Source organism: Microcaecilia unicolor, chromosome 8 (assembly GCF_901765095.1).
Source record: "Microcaecilia unicolor chromosome 8, aMicUni1.1, whole genome shotgun sequence".
Classification (NCBI taxonomy): Eukaryota; Metazoa; Chordata; class Amphibia; order Gymnophiona; family Siphonopidae; genus Microcaecilia; species Microcaecilia unicolor.
In genome coordinates, this window is record NC_044038.1 from 166,509,283 (window position 1) to 166,525,637 (window position 16,355).

At 49.1% G+C, this 16,355-nt stretch overlaps 1 protein-coding gene across 4 annotated transcripts in view; it reads left to right on the forward strand.

The window, feature by feature from the left end:
• FAM13B (family with sequence similarity 13 member B) overlaps positions 1 to 16,355 on the forward strand; it is a 242,356-nt gene that overhangs the window by 17,327 nt on the left and 208,674 nt on the right. For 2 of the 4 annotated variants that reach the window (XM_030211346.1, XM_030211349.1), the window contains exons 3-4: positions 14,117 to 14,227; positions 14,797 to 14,856. The gene's annotated coding sequence lies outside the window, so the exon portion shown is untranslated. The remainder of the gene's footprint in view (positions 1 to 14,116; positions 14,228 to 14,796; positions 14,857 to 16,355) is intronic. The other 2 variants (XM_030211348.1, XM_030211347.1) reach the window with 2 other exon arrangements.

Here is a 16,355-nt window from a genome sequence, read left to right on the forward strand (position 1 = left end):
CCAAACCATAGCTAGTGATGCAAGGTTTCCACATTAGAAGTCGCAGCCCAGGAAAAGGATCTAGGTGTCATCATTGATGATAAATTGAAACCTATGTAAGTTTAACTGACATTTTGGGAAATTCAGAAGTTATAGATTTATATTATTAGTGACTTTCGTCTTTGATTTAGATAGGAACAATGTTTTGAAATTGTATTTCTGATACATGGTTGATAGTTTTTTGGGTTCAAAGATGCATATATTTCCTGACACATCAAGGGAATCGCAGACTGGGAGGTGTGACGTCTTGGCTTTTAAGCCAGGAATCATTGCCCTAGGTGGGACCTTCCTAGCGCAATTCCCTTGTGTTTTATTTCCTTATTACTTATTTGTTTGAACCTAAGAAATTATAAGAGTTTGTGGAAGCAGATGAAGAAGCCTTTGCAGCAACTTCCTTCAGTTACCACTGTACCGGCTGCAATAACCAATTCTCCGAGGACAAGCAGGCTGCTTGTTCTCACTGATGGGTGACGTCCACGGCAGCCCCTCCAATCGGAATCTTCACTAGCAAAATCCTTTGCTAGCCCTCGCGCGCCGATGCGCACCGCGCATGCGCGGCCGTCTTCCCGCCCGAAACCGGCTCGTGCCGGCCAGTCTTCTTTTATCCGCGCTCGGTACGGTCGTGTTACGCCGTTCGCGCCCCGAAAGTCGACCTCGCGCGTCTTTTTTGGACTTCGCTAATAAAAAAAAAAAATCCTTTCGGAAGGAGACCTTTACGGTCTGTTCCCCTTCCTATATTTCTAGTTTTTGCCCCGTGAAGTTTTCTTTCGTCGTCGGGGTAGGCCCCTTTGAGGCCTCGGTTAGAAGTTTTTCTTCCCCTTTTTGTGGTGCCATCTTCGCCATTACAAGTTTTGATCTTGCCGGCGCGATTTTTCCGCCCATGACATCGAAGTCTCCCAGCGGCTTCAAGAAGTGCACCCAGTGCGCCCGGGTAATCTCGCTCACTGATAGACACGCGTCGTGTCTTCAGTGTCTGGGGGCTGGGCACCGCCCGCAGGCCTGTAGTCTGTGCTCTCTTTTACAAAAGCGGACTCAGGTAGCGAGATTGGCCCAGTGGAACGTTTTGTTCTCGGGCTCTTCATCGGCACCGGGAGTATCGAGTGCATCGACGTCGCCAGCGTCCAGACCTTCATCCTCGGCCGCGATTACATCGAGTGTATCGAGGCATCGGGGCTGAGACATTGGAAGGCTGCGTTGGCGTCGGTGGTACCGGGACCTCCTCGTCTGCTGATGTCGTTGGAAGGTGGTGCTTCGTCTGGAGTGCAGGTGAGGGCTGTCCATTCCCCTGCTGGTGGCGGTGAGCCTTCGGGTGGGTCTCCCCCTACCCTGAGGGCTCCTGCGGTACAGCCCCCCCGAGACCGACCTTCTTCGGCCTCGGCCCCGAGGAAGCGACGGCTGGATTCTACATCGCTTCGTCCCAAGAAGTCGAAGAAGCATCGACACCGGTCCCCTTCCCGCGTCGGCACCGAGAGCTCTGGGTCGCCGAGGGAGTCGGCACCCAGCAGGCATCGACACCGAGAGGACCGCTCACCCTCTTTCAAGAGGTGTCGATGCGCTCCACTATGGACAGCCCGGAACAGCCTCCACGCCCGGAACAGACTCTGACATCGACACCTGCATCGGCTTCCATGTCTTTCTCCACAGCCGCTTTGCACGAGAGTCTCCGGGCCATTCTCCCAGAGATCCTGGGAGAGCTGTTGCGCCCTTCCCCTCCGGTACCGGGGGTGCTTGTGCCACCGGTACTGTCGAGTGAGGCGCCGGCTGGCCCCTTGCCCGGGGTGAGGTCTCCGACATCGGTACTGTTTGCGGTACCGACTGCGGTAGCCTCCCAGGAAGGCTCCCCGACGACGTCGGCGGAGGGAGCTTCGCCGGTGCGGGCGAGGGAGTCTACCTCTCGACGCTCCCACCGTGGCCGTGGTTCCACGGAGTCGAGCCGGGCACGGCTTCAGACACAGGTTCGTGAACTTGTGTCTGATACCGATGGTGAGGCCTCGTGAGAGGAGGAGGAGGACATCAGATATTTCTCTGACGAGGAGTCTGATGGTCTTCCTTCTGATCCCACTCCCTCTCCTGAAAGGCAGCTTTCTCCTCCCGAGAGTCTGTCTTTCGCTTCCTTTGTCCGGGAGATGTCTACGGCCATCCCCTTCCCGGTGGTTGTGGAGGACGAGCCCAGGGCTGAAATGTTTGAGCTCCTGGACTATCCTTCTCCACCTAAGGAAGCGTCCACAGTACCCATGCATCATGTCCTCAAAAAGACATTGCTGGTGAACTGGACCAAGCCATTAAGTAATCCCCACATTCCCAAGAAGATAGAGTCCCAGTACCGGATCCATGGGGACCCAGAGCTGATGCGCACTCAGTTGCCTCACGATTCTGGAGTTGTGGATTTGGCCCTAAAGAAGGCTAAGAGTTCTAGGGAGCATGCTTCGGCGCCCCCGGGCAAGGACTCTAGAACCTTAGACTCCTTTGGGAGGAAGGCCTACCATTCCTCTATGCTCGTGGCCAAAATTCAGTCTTACCAGCTCTACACGAGCATACACATGCGGAATAATGTGCGGCAGTTGGCAGGCTTGGTGGATAAGCTTCCCCCTGAGCAAGCCAAGCCTTTTCAGGAAGTGGTCAGGCAGCTGAAGGCGTGCAGAAAATTCCTGGCCAGAGGGATGTATGACACCTTTGATGTTGCGTCCAGGGCCGCTGCTCAAGGTGTGGTGATGCGCAGACTCTCATGGCTGCGTGCCTCCGACCTAGAGAATAGACTCCAGCAGCGGATTGCGGACTCGCCTTGCCGTGCGGATAATATTTTTGGAGAAAAAGTCAAGCAGGTGGTAGAGCAGCTCCACCAGCGGGATACCGCTTTCGACAAGTTCTCCCGCCGGCAGCCTTCAGCTTCTACCTCTACAGGTAGACGATTTTTTGGGGGAAGGAGGACTGTTCCCTACTCTTCTGGTAAGCGTAGGTACAATCCTCCTTCTCGACAGCCTGCGGCCCAGGCTAAGCCCCAGCGCGCTCGCTGTCGTCAGCAGCGTGCGCCTCAGCAAGGCCCCTCGGCTCCCCAGCAAAAGCAAGGGACGAGCTTTTGACTGGCTCCAGCAGAGCATAGCCGACATCCAAGTGTCAGTGCCGGGCGACCTGCCAGTCGGAGGGAGGTTGAAAGCTTTTCACCAAAGGTGGCCTCTCATAACCTTCGATCAGTGGGTTCTCCAAATAGTCTGGCAAGGATACACCCTCAATTTGGCCTCAAAACCTCCAAATTGTCCACCGAGAGCTCAGTCTTACAGCTTCCAGCACAAGCAGGTACTTGCAGAGGAACTCTCCGCCCTTCTCAGCGCCAATGCGGTCGAGCCCGTGCCATCCGGGCAAGAAGGGCTGGGATTCTATTCCAGGTACTTCCTTGTGGAAAAGAAAACAGGGGGGATGCGTCCCATCCTAGACCTAAGAGCCCTGAACAAATATCTGGTCAAAGAAAAGTTCAGGATGCTTTCCCTGGGCACCCTTCTCCCCATGATTCAGGAAGACGATTGGCTATGCTCTCTGGAATTGAAGGACGCCTACACACACATCCCGATACTGCCAGCTCACAGACAGTATCTGCGATTTCAGCTGGGCACACGTCACTTCCAGTACTGTGTGCTACCCTTTGGGCTCGCCTCTGCGCCCAGAGTGTTCACGAAGTGCTTGGCTGTAGTAGCAGCGGCACTTCGCAGACTGGGGGTGCACGTGTTCCCATATCTCGACGATTGGCTGGTGAAGAACACATCCGAGGCAGGAGCTCTACAGTCCATGCAGATGACTATTCGCCTCCTGGAGCTACTGGGGTTTGTGATAAATTATCCAAAGTCCCACCTTCTCCCAGTGCAGAAACTCGAATTCATAGGAGCTCTGCTGGATTCTCGGACGGCTCGCGCCTATCTCCCAGAGACGAGAGCCAACAACTTGTTGTCCCTCGTCTCGCGGGTGCGAGCGTCCCAGCAGATCACAGCTCGGCAGATGTTGAGATTGCTGGGCCACATGGCCTCCACAGTTCATGTGACTCCCATGGCCCGTCTTCACATGAGATCTGCCCAATGGACCCTAGCTTCCCAGTGGTTTCAGGCTGCTGGGGATCTAGAAGACGTGATCCACCTGTCCACGAGTTTTCTCAAATCCCTGTATTGGTGGACGATTTGGTCCAATTTGACTCTGGGACGTCCTTTCCAAATTCCTCAGCCACAAAAAGTGCTGACCACGGATGCGTCTCTCCTGGGGTGGGGAGCTCATGTCGATGGGCTTCACACCCAAGGAAGCTGGTCCCTTCAGGAACGCGATCTGCAGATCAATCTTCTGGAGTTACGAGCGGTCTGGAACGCTCTGAAGGCTTTCAGAGATCGGCTGTCCCACCAAATTATCCAAATTCAGACAGACAACCAGGTTGCCATGTATTACATCAACAAGCAGGGGGGGCACCGGATCTCGCCCCCTGTGTCAGGAAGCCGTCAGCATGTGGCTCTGGGCTCGCCGTCAGGGCATGGTGCTCCAAGCCACATATCTGGCAGGCGTAAACAACAGTCTGGCCGACAGGTTGAGCAGGATTATGCAACCTCACGAGTGGTCGCTCAATTCCCGTGTAGTGCGACAGATCTTCCAGGTGTGGGGCTCCCCCTTGGTGGATCTCTTCGCATCTCGAGCCAACCACAAAGTCCCTCAGTTCTGTTCCAGGCTTCAGGCCCACGGCAGACTGGCATCGGATGCCTTCCTCCTGGACTGGGGGGAGGGTCTGCTGTATGCTTATCCTCCCATACCTCTGGTGGGGAAGACTTTGTTGAAACTCAAGCAAGACCGAGGCACCATGATTCTGATTGCTCCTTTTTGGCCGCGTCAGATCTGGTTCCCTCTACTTCTGGAGTTGTCCTCCGAAGAACCGTGGAGATTGGAGTGTTTTCCGACCCTCATCACACAGGACGAAGGGGCGCTTCTGCATCCCAGCCTCCGGTCCCTGGCTCTCACGGCCTGGATGTTGAGAGCGTAGACTTTGCCTCTTTGGGTCTGTCAGAGGGTGTCTCCCGCATCTTGCTTGCTTCCAGGAAAGATTCCACTAAGAGGAGTTACTTCTTTCTGTGGAGGAGGTTTGCCGTCTGGTGTGACAGCAAGGCCCTAGATCCTCGCTCTTGTCCTACACAGACCCTGCTTGAATACGTTCTGCACTTGTCTGAGTCTGGTCTCAAGACCAACTCTGTAAGGGTTCACCTTAGTGCGATCAGTGCATACCATTACCGTGTGGAAGGTAAGCCGATCTCAGGACAGCCTTTAGTTGTTCGCTTCATGAGAGGTTTGCTTTTGTCAAAGCCCCCTGTCAAGCCTCCTACAGTGTCATGGGATCTCAATGTCGTTCTCACCCAGCTGATGAAACCTCCTTTTGAGCCACTGAATTCCTGCCATCTGAAGTACTTGACCTGGAAGGTCATTTTCTTGGTGGCAGTTACTTCAGCTCGTAGAGTCAGTGAGCTTCAGGCCCTGGTAGCCCAGGCCCCTTACACCAAATTTCATCATAACAGAGTAGTCCTCCGCACTCACCCTAAGTTCTTGCCAAAGGTTGTGTCGGAGTTCCATCTGAACCAGTCAATTGTCTTGCCAACATTCTTTCCCCGTCCTCATTCCTGCCCTGCTGAACGTCAGCTGCACACATTGGACTGCAAGAGAGCATTGGCCTTCTATCTGGAGCGGACACAGCCCAACAGGCAGTCCGCCCAATTGTTTGTTTCTGTTGATCCCAACAGGAGGGGAGTGGCTGTGGGGAAACACACCATATCCAATTGGCTAGCAGATTGCATTTCCTTCACTTACGCCCAGGCTGGGCTGGCTCTTGAGGGTCATGTCACGGCTCATGATGTTAGAGCCATGGCAGCGTCGGTAGCCCACTTGAAGTCAGCCACTATTGAAGAGATTTGCAAAGCTGCGACGTGGTCATCTGTCCACACATTCACATCTCATTACTGCCTGCAGCAGGATACCCGACGCGACAGTCGGTTCGGGCAGTCAGTGCTTCAGAATCTGTTTGGGGTTTAGAATCCAACTCCACCCCCCTAGGTCCATGTTTATTCTGTTCCAGGCTGCACTCTCAATTAGTTGGATAAATTGTTAGGTCAATCTCAGTTATGTCCTCGCCGTTACGAGGCCCAATTGACCATGGTTGTTGTTTTGAGTGAGCCTGGGGGCTAGGGTTACCCCATCAGTGAGAACAAGCAGCCTGCTTGTCCTCGGAGAAAGCGAATGCTACATACCTGTAGAAGGTATTCTCCGAGGACAGCAGGCTAATTGTTCTCACAAACCCGCCCGCCTCCCCTTTGGAGTTGTGTCTTCCCTTCTCTTTGTCTTGCTACATATGAGACTGGCCGGCACGAGCTGGTTTCGGGCGGGAAGACGGCCGCGCATGCGCATCGACGCGCGAGGGCTAGCAAAGGATTTTGCTAGTGAAGATTCCGATTGGAGGGGCTGCCGTGGACGTCACCCATCAGTGAGAACAATCAGCCTGCTGTCCTCGGAGAATACCTTCTACAGGTATGTAGCATTCGCTTTAACCTTCCTCCCTCAGAAAATGTGAAGTGTAAGATTAACCATTTTGATTTTTCTTATTTTCTTTAAGATTGTTTTCCTGATCTTGGATCTTCCAATTGTGGACAATTATGTAAATATATATTGTTGAGAGAAAATGTTTTCCTTTTTATATTAATTTCTGTATTTCCTTACATTTATGTGATAAATGTGAATGTAATTAAGTAAAATGATAAAACAAAAAAAAAATTAAAAGAAATAAATTGAAACCCTCTGCTCAGTGTGTAGTGGTGGCTAAGAAAGCAAAGAGAATGTTAGGAATTATTAGGGAAGGAATGGAAAACAAAAATGAGAATATTATAATGCTTTGTATCACTGTCTGGTTCGACTGCACCTTGAATACTGTATGCAGTTCTAGTCACCGCATCTCAAAAAAGATATAATGAAATTAGAAAAGGTACAGAGAAGGGTGACAAAAATGATAAAAGGGATGGGACGACTTCCCTATGCAAGAAAGACTAAAGCGGCTAGGGCTCTTCAGTTTGGAGAAGAGATGGCTGAGGGGAGATATAATAGAGGTCTATAAAATGAGTGGAGTGGAATGGGTAGATGTGAATCACTATTTTACTCTTTCCAGAAATAGGACTAGGGGGCATGCAATGGGGCTCCTAAGTAGTAAATTTAAAACAAATCTGAGAAAATACTTCACTCAGCAAGTAATTAAACTCTGGAATTTGTTGCCAGAGAATGTGGTAAAAGCAGTTAGCGTAGCGGGGTTTATAAAAGGTTTGGTTAATTTACTACAACTACTTATCATTTCTATAGTGCTACTAGAAGAGACAGTCCCTGCTCACAGAGCTTACAATCTAATTAGGACAGACAAACAGGACAAACAAGAGATAAGGGAATATTAAGGTGAGGATGATAAAATAAGGGTTCTGAACAAGTGAATAAGGGTTTAGGAGTTAAAAGCATAATCAAAAAGGTGGGCTTTTAGCTTAGATTTGAAGACGGCCAGAGATGGAGCTTGACGTACCGGCTCAGGAAGTCTATTCCAGGCATATGGTGCAGCAAGATAAAAGGAACGGAGTCTGGAGTTAGCAGTGGAGGAGAAGGGTGCAGATAAGAGAGATTTACCCAGTGAACGGAGTTCCCGGGGAGGAATGTAGGGAGAGATGAGTGGAAAGGTACTGAGGAGCTGCAGAGTGAATGCACTTATAGGTCAATAAGAGGAGTTTGAACTGTATGCGGAAACGGATAGGAAGCCAGTGAAGTGACTTGAGGAGAGGGCTCATATGAGCATAACGACCCTGGCAGAATATTAGTCGTGCAGCAGAATTTTGAACAGATTGAAGAGGAGAGAGATGGCTAAGTGGGAGACCTGTCAGAAGCAAGTTGCAATAGTCTAAGCGAGAGGTGATAGGAGCGCGGATGAGGGTTCTCGTAGTGTGCTCAGAAAGGAAAGGAATTTCCTAAAAGAAAAGTCCATAAGCCATTGTTAGGATGGACTTGGGGAAAAAAAAACACTGCTTATTCCTAGGCTAAGCAGCATAAAATCTATTCTCCGAGGACAAGCAGGCTGCTTGTTCTCACGAATGGGTGACGTCCACGGCAGTCCCTCCGATCGGAGATCTTCACTAGCAATAGAGTTTGCCAGCCCTCGCGTGTGCATGCGCGACCCTTTTCCTGCCCAAACGCGAGCGTGATCGCCAGTCTTCTTTTTTCCGCGGCTCAGGATGGTTTTTCGGTCGGTCTGCACCCCAAGGAGACCCCTCACATCTTTTCGCCGCGTTCTTCCGTTCGGAAGTGTATGGAATCTTCTTTCCGTCGTGTTCTTCATTTTTTTTTTTTTTTTTTTTTAAATTCCTTTATTTCGAGTGTTTTTCCCGTTAAGTTTTCTTTCGTTGTCGGGCGCGGCCTTTTTGGCCGCCCGTACGGGTTTTTTCTAACTTGTTTTGGTGCTATTGCCATCATCACGAATTTTGACTTCGCTGGCGTGATTTTTCCACCCATGTCCTTGAAGCCTGCCAGCGGCTTCAAAAAGTGCACCCAGTGCAGCCGGACTATCTCGCTTACTGATAGGCACGTTTTGTGCCTTCAGTGTCTGGGGGCCGAGCATCGTCCCCAGGCCTGTACTCTGTCTTCTGTTGAAGAAGAGAACTCAGGTGGCGAGATTGGCCCAGTGGAACCTTTTGTTCGGGGCCTCATCCAGTGCTTCGACGTCTTCGGTACCGAGGTCATCGTCTGGTGCGTCGACGTCTACGGTACCCAGGTCATCAGCCAGTGCTCCAACGTCTGCGATACCGAGGTCATCGGTGGTATTGATGTCGTCGGAGGGTGCATCATCTTCCGGAGTGCAGGTGAGGGCTGTCCATTCCCCTGCTGGTAGCGGTGAGCCCTTGAGTAGGTCTCCGCCTGCCTCGAGGGTTCCTGCAGTACAGGCCCCCTGGGATTGACCTCTTTCGGACCCGGCCCAGAGGAGACGTTTGGATTCGACGTCCTCCTCTTCGGTACCGGGAGGTACCGGTGACGTGCTTCGTGTGAAGGCAAAGAAGCATCGTCATCGGTCGCCTTCCAGACGTGGTACCGAGAGCTCTGGGTCGCTGGTGGCACCGGCACCCACTAAGCGTCGACGCCAGGAGGACCGCTCACCCTCCATACAGGAGGTGTCGATATGCTCCACTCTGGACAGCCTGGTACTGCCTCCGCGTCCCGGACAGATTCTGAGCTCGTCGCCGGTACTCTCATGGCTGCGTGCCTCCGACCTGGAGAATAGGCTCCAGCAGCGGATTGCGGATGCTCCTTGCCGGGAGGATAACATTTTTGGAGAAAAGGTCGAACAGGTACATAAGTATTGCCATACTGGGAAAAGACCAAGGGTCCATCGAGCCCAGCATCCTGTCCACAACAGCGGCCAATCCAGGCCAGGGCACCTGGCAAGCTTCCAAACGTACAAACATTCTATACGTGTTATTCCTGGAATTGTGGATTTTTCCCCAAGTCCATTTAGTAGCGGTTTATGGACTTGTCCTTTAGGAAACCGTCCAACCCTTTTTAAACTCTGGTAAGCTAACCGCCTTCACCACTTCTCCGGCAACGAATTCCAGAGTTTAATTATACGTTGGGGTGAAGAAAAAGTTTTCTCCGATTTGTTTTAAATTTACTACACTGTAGTTTCATCGCATGCCCCCTAGTCCTAGTATTTTTGGAAAGCATGAACAGACGCTTCACATCCACCTGTTCCACTCCACTCATTATTTTATATACCTCTATCATGTCTCCCCTCAGCCGTCTCTTCTCCAAGCTGAATAGCCCTAGCCTCCTTAATCTTTCTTCATAGGGAAGTCGTCCCATCCCCGCTATCATTTAGTCGGTGGTAGAACAACTCCACCAGCAGGACACTGCCTTCGACAAATTCTCCCACCGGGCGCCTTCAGCATCTACCTCAACTGGTAGACGTTTTTATGGGGGAAGGAGGACTGTTCCCTATTCTTTTAATAAGCGTAGGTACAATCCTCCCTCTCACCAGCAAGGCCTCCTGTATGCTTATCCTCCCATACCTTTGGTGGGGAAGACTTTGCTGAAACTCAAGCAAGATCGAGGCACCATGATCCTGATCGCTCCCTTTTGGCCGCGTCAGATATGCTTCCCTCCTCTTCTGGAATTGTCCTCCGAAGAACCGTGGAGATTGGAGTGTTTTCCTACCCTCATTACTCAGAACGAGGGGGCGCTTCTGCATCCCACCTCCAGTCCCTGGCTCTCACGGCCCTGGATGTTGAGGGCGTAGATTTTGCCTCCTTGGGTCTCTCCGAGGGGGTCTCCGTGTCTTGCTTGCTTCCAGGAAAGATTCAACTAAAAAGGTTACTTTTTTCTATGGCGGAGGTTTGCCATCTGGTGTGACAGCAAGGCCCTAGATCCTCGCTTCTGTCCTACACAGACCCTGCTTGAATACCTTCTGCACTTGTCCGAGTCTGGTCTTAAAACCAACTCTGTAAGGGTTCATCTTAGTGCGATTAGTGCATACCATTGCCGTGTGGAAGGTAAGCCGATCTCGGGACAGCCTTTAGTTTGCTTCATGCGAGGTTTGCTTTTGTCAAAGCCCCCATCAAACCTCCTACAGTGTCATGGGATCTCAATGTCGTTCTCACCCAGCTGATGAAACCTCCTTTTGAGCCACTGAATTCTGCCATCTGAAGTACTTGAATGGAAGGTCATTTTCTTGGTGGCAGTCACTTCAGCTCGCAGAGTCAGTGAGCTTCAAGCCTTGGTAGCTCATGCTCCTTATACTAAATTTCATCATAACAGAGTAGTCCTCCGCACTCACCCTTGGAAGGTCATTTCTTGGTGGCAGTCACTTCAGCTCGCAGAGTCAGTGAGCTTCAAGCCTGGTAGCTCATGCTCCTTATACTAAATTTCATCATAACAGAGTAGTCCTCCGCACTCACCCTAGTTCTTGCTGAAGGTGGTGTCGGAGTTCCATCTGAACCAGTCACTTGTCTTGCCAACATTCTTCCCTGTCCTCATACCCGCCCCTGCTGAATGTCAGCTGCACACATTGGACTGCAAAAGAGCATTGGCCTTCTATCTGGAGCGGACACAACCCCACAGACAGTCCGCCCAAATGCTTGTTTCTTTTGATCCTAACAGAAGGGGAGTGGCTGTCGGGAAACGCACCTTATCCAATTGGTTAGCAGATTGCATTTCCTTCACTTACGCCCAGGCTGGGCTGACTCTTGAGGGTCATGTCACTGCTCATAGTGTTAGAGCCGTGGCAGCGTCAGTGGCCCAGTTGAGGTCAGCCACTATTGAAGAGATTTGCAAGGCTGCGACGTGGTCATCTGTCCATACATTCACATCTCATTACTGCGTACAGCAGGATACCCGACGTGACAGTTGATTCGGGCAGTCGGTACTGCAGAATCTGTTCGGGGTTTTAGAATCCACTCCACCCCCTATGCCCATTTTTATTCTGTTCCAGGCTGCATTCTCAAGTAGTTGGTTCTATTTAGGTCAATCTCAGTTATGTCCTCGCTGTTGCGAGGCCCAATTGACCAATGTTTGTTGTTTTGAGTGAGCCTGGGGGCTAGGGATACCCCATTCATGAGAACAAGCAGCCTGCTTGTCCTCTGAGAAAGCGAAAACTACATACCTGTAGAAGGTATTCTCCGAGGACAGCAGGCTGATAGTTCTCACCTACCCGCCCGCCCGCCTCCCCTTTGGAGTTGTGTCTTCCCTTGTGTTGCTATTTACTGGACTGGCGATCACGCGCGCGTTCGGGCGGGAAGAGGGTCGCGCACTGTGCATGCGCACGCGAGGGCTGGCAAACGCTGTTGCTAGTGAAGATCTCCGATCAGAGGGGCTGCTGTGGACGTCACCCATTCGTGAAAACAATCAGCCTGCTGTCCTCGGAGAATACCTTCTACAGGTATGTAGCTTTCGCTTTTTACTATTGTGGGATCTTGCCAAATACTTGTGACCTGGATTGGCCACTGTTGGAAACTGGATACTCGGGCTTAATGGACCTTCAGTCTGTCTGAATTTGGCAACCCTTTTATGTTCTTATGTGTTCTATTCTGCAGTTTGTGCTCAAACTGGTTCTGATTTGGGTTCTGTTGAACTTTGGGGGGTCTGGCCAGGGGAATTATGGTTCCCCCCCCCCCCCCCCCCCCCCAAACGCCTGGATCCTGATGGCAGGATAGAAGTGTATAGGACAAAGAGGACTCCTCCAGCTCCCTGGGTCCACTGGCAGGAGTGATTGGAACCACCATTTGTCTTGGGGGCTGATTTACCAAAGCCTGCCTCATGCAGGTAACAGCCTGTAGCCAGTCGAACTCCTGCCCCAGAGTAATCCTCCCTTCCTTAGGAGAATCCCTGTACTTAATGTCCCTGGAGATCCTCGGGCCAAATGCACCACAACTTTGAAGAGTAGACTGTCTCGGTCCCTTGTGGCAAAGTAGCTCAAAAAAAAAAGAAAGAAGTAGAGAAAAAAAAGATCTTGGAATTATGCTCTTATTAGCCCTCCTGCAAAATTTGTCTTTGGTTAGAAGATCAATATCCATCACTAGCCAGAAGAAAAACTTCACTCTTCCCCCCCTGGTTTACTAAGCTGCGCGGTAGTGCTGACACAGCCCATTCAAAGTAAATGGGCTGTGTCGACATTAGCTCTCGGCTTAGTAAACGGAAGGGTCTTTCTCAATATTAGTGATCATTGCATATTTAGCAAAACTATTCTTTAAAAACCCCTCATATACACATCAAACAAAGCCTGGGGAACCAGGTTCAATTCCCTCTGCAGCTCATTGTGACCCTGAGTAAGTCACTTAACCCTGTGTTGCCCCTGGTACAACAGTATTACAATGTACTACTTAGATTGTGAGCCTACTAGGGATAGTCTCAGTACCTGTAAAATGAAACTGCAAAAACCGCTTAGGTCTAAGTGGTATATAAATACTTAAATGAAATGGCTGAGAACAGTATACTCTTGAGAGGAAAATACCCTCACAAAGCCATAGTCATATAAATACGCTAAATATATTTTCACATGCATCAATTCATGTACTGATCCAACACTTGTTCAAAATACATTGTCCCCATCCAGCTGTATAGTGTATCAAAATCCGCAATAACAGAGGCTCTGTTTAGCTTGTGAACTGTTTCAGGGGAAGATCCAACCTCTCTAAATTTCAACAATGTGCTAAAAGTGGTCATGGCTCAAAAAGAGACTGGTATTTAAAAGCTGCAAGGATATATGGCTCTGCCCCAAAACCAGGGCTGTTTTTGAGGGGGTACTTGGGGGGTGCTGAATACCGGCACCTTTTCCAGTGTCTGCTAAAATTGACCCACGGACCACAAGTTTTAATGAAAGAGCTCAAGCTCAACACACCAATTCTGCCTTGTCATAGATTCTGTGACTGGTTGCAGGGGGCCTGGCTATTGTGGGGTGAGTCCCTCACTGATCACCCAACCCCTGAAGGGTGGCCTGGCATTTGAGTACCGGCACCTTTTTTGCTAGAAAAATTGCACTGCCCAAAACTAAATGTCATCATGCCACAGCAAGTCAGCCAAATTCCATCTTCCAAAAATTACTTCAAAAAGTAATTGAAAAATGCATTCCATTCAATGCTTTCCTCAGCTGTGCACCTTACTCAGTCTTAAAATCAGCAAGCCTTATGCACCCACCTGCTAATCGATCTACAAAACTGCTTTGACTATCAAAACTTTATACTTTTCTCTTTAGATAACCCCCTGACAGACAGAAGAACTGTCTTTTAAGATGAGTATCACTGATGTGATGTTATTTTAAAAGTAAATGTGTTAAATTAGAGAAATATAAAATAGTGTTTGTGGAAGTAAACAATTGAATGTCTCGTACTTCTTAAAGTAAGGTGGAAAAGTATCTCTGCTGACTAGCTTGTATTAAACTTTTTTTATTTTTTGGAACTTGTCCCAAGATTGCTGGAGAATTTATCAAAAAGTAGCTTCTGTTGTTGTGTGTGTAAAATATTTATGATTTAAGTAAACTTCAAAAGCCATTTCTTTTGTCTTCCAGCAGTGTGCAATGCAACACGTGTAAACGCGCTCATCTGTCCACCAATCCTAATGAAGCGGCACGTCAGGACGTGGCTTTAAGCAGCGTCTCTACTCATTGAAGAACACTAAGGTACAAAAGGTTTTTGTTCTTTCTAAACTAGAGCTATATTCCTAGATTTCAGGAAGTCAGACTTTAAGAAAATAAATGATTATGTTAAGGAAGCCTTGGTTGGGGTAAGCGATCTAAGATACAAAGAGGAAATTTGGATATCAGTAGAAGGGAACACTGAAATGGCAACAGATCGTTGTGCTAGAAATGTTAGCAAGAAGAGAAGGGCCACTCCAGTTGCCTAGGGACCATCTGCCATACCATATAGAGGAGACTTGCTTTCAATTTTCAGGTTTGTTTTCTACTCTCTGGTTTGACCGTGTTCACAACCCTTACATAGAAGTAATCAGTCAAGCAATAGCAACAACTAATGGTTGGATTTAGGGCTCATGATATTCTAGAGAGCCCTGGTGCATGGCCATTGACCAAGGACTGCTGATGCAATAATAAGGCTAAGTTGTAAAGGTATATAAGAGAAAAGTATTCCCAGGTATTTGTGAATGAAGTTCCAGCTCCTAGATTAAGTTTTGATTGCACCAGAAGCTCAGAGAAGCATGAAAGCCTGACTAAATTTGTGTTTTTTTTTAAAGATGGGGGGAGCAAGGAGAAGAGATTGAAGAGAACACCGGTTCACCAAAGAAGTAGAAAAAGTATGTGCAAAAAGAATAGCATTCAGGAAATAGACACTGAAGGGAGGGGGATGTAAAACAGCTAGAAGACCCAGATGGAGGTGCAAAAGGGAGGGGGATGTATAACAGGTAGAAGACCCAGATGAAGGTGCAAAGGCTTAAAGTAAAGAGTACATTTGTACCATCAGTAGAAGCAGAGGATAGAATTTTTTCAGATGCTTGTAGAAGACCATTAAGTAATTAAAAGTGAGAACAGATTTAGTGATGAGGAAGATCAAAGCAGGTATGCACAATATTTGAACGAGGAGAGGATAAATGGAGAACTAAAGGCAAAGACATGGAGTGAACACATTACCATTTACTGATAAGGTAGCATTCAATGTATTGGCACAATTAAAAGTAAGTAGTTATGATACCTTTTGGAGTATGTTGCAAAAGAACATGCCATAAGTTCGAGTCTGGAGAAGCGATGTAGTGATAGTGGAGCAAAGAAGAAGCAAAAATTAATGTTAAGTAGGCGTATTTTCAAAGTACTTAGACTTACAAAGTTGCATAATAACGTGTGGAACTTTGTAAGTCTAAGTGCTTTGAAATGAGCCCCAAGGTCACCTAGGCACCACTGAAGAATAGAATAGTGCAGTATTTTTTTTTTTAATTTATAAGAAGTCTATTGAATCTTTAATCCATACAAATAGTTCCACACAATAAAGCGCTAAAGAAAGCAACAAGGGGAAAATTGTACCAAAAATATTGTTAAATTTCTTTGAAGTGACAGTGTACTTAAGTAGACTTGGCCCATCAAGATAATAGTAAAGTTTTTAACACCTTTTCTTATAGGGTAGTGAGCAATGTAGTCAGTGTGGGAGTTGGTGGAAACATTACAAACTGGATTATTAAGCTTCCTGAATAAGAGGACTCAAGTGGTAATCCATGGGGTTGAACAAGAGGAAGAGAGTACAACAAAGAGAGCTGCACACGAAGTGGGTTAGCGGGAATCATGCAGTTACTGTGGGGATCCTGCGGGATGGACTTAGGTACTGCTGGATTCCTGCGGAAGTGCAGGCAAGCCTTCCCTTCCCCTGACCCTCAGGGGACCTTCCCCAAATGTACCTCAATGCACCCTGGTGGTCTAGTGGCCCCTTCGGGGCATGAAAGACCCCCACTCTTTTCTGCCCGCTGCTGCTGAACTCCTTGCTGCCGCCGCTTCATCAGAATGACTGCTGAGACTTCAAGTAGCAGCCTCACGAGACTTCTGCCATTTAAAGAAGCAGCATCAGCGAGCAGATCAGCGGCAGCGGGCAGGAAAGATTGGGGGTCTTTCCTTACCCAAAGAGGCCACTAGACATCCAGGGTGCATTGAGGTAATTTCTGGGAGAGCACCCTGACTTTGTGCAGGAGGGGAGGTGGGTAGATGAAATTGTGGGTGGGAGGGGGCTGATGGAGTGTGGGTGCACGGAGGGAGGGAAGCTGGAAAAAAGATTGGTAAGGGGGACGTACATGGGGGGAAGAAGAAGGGGAAA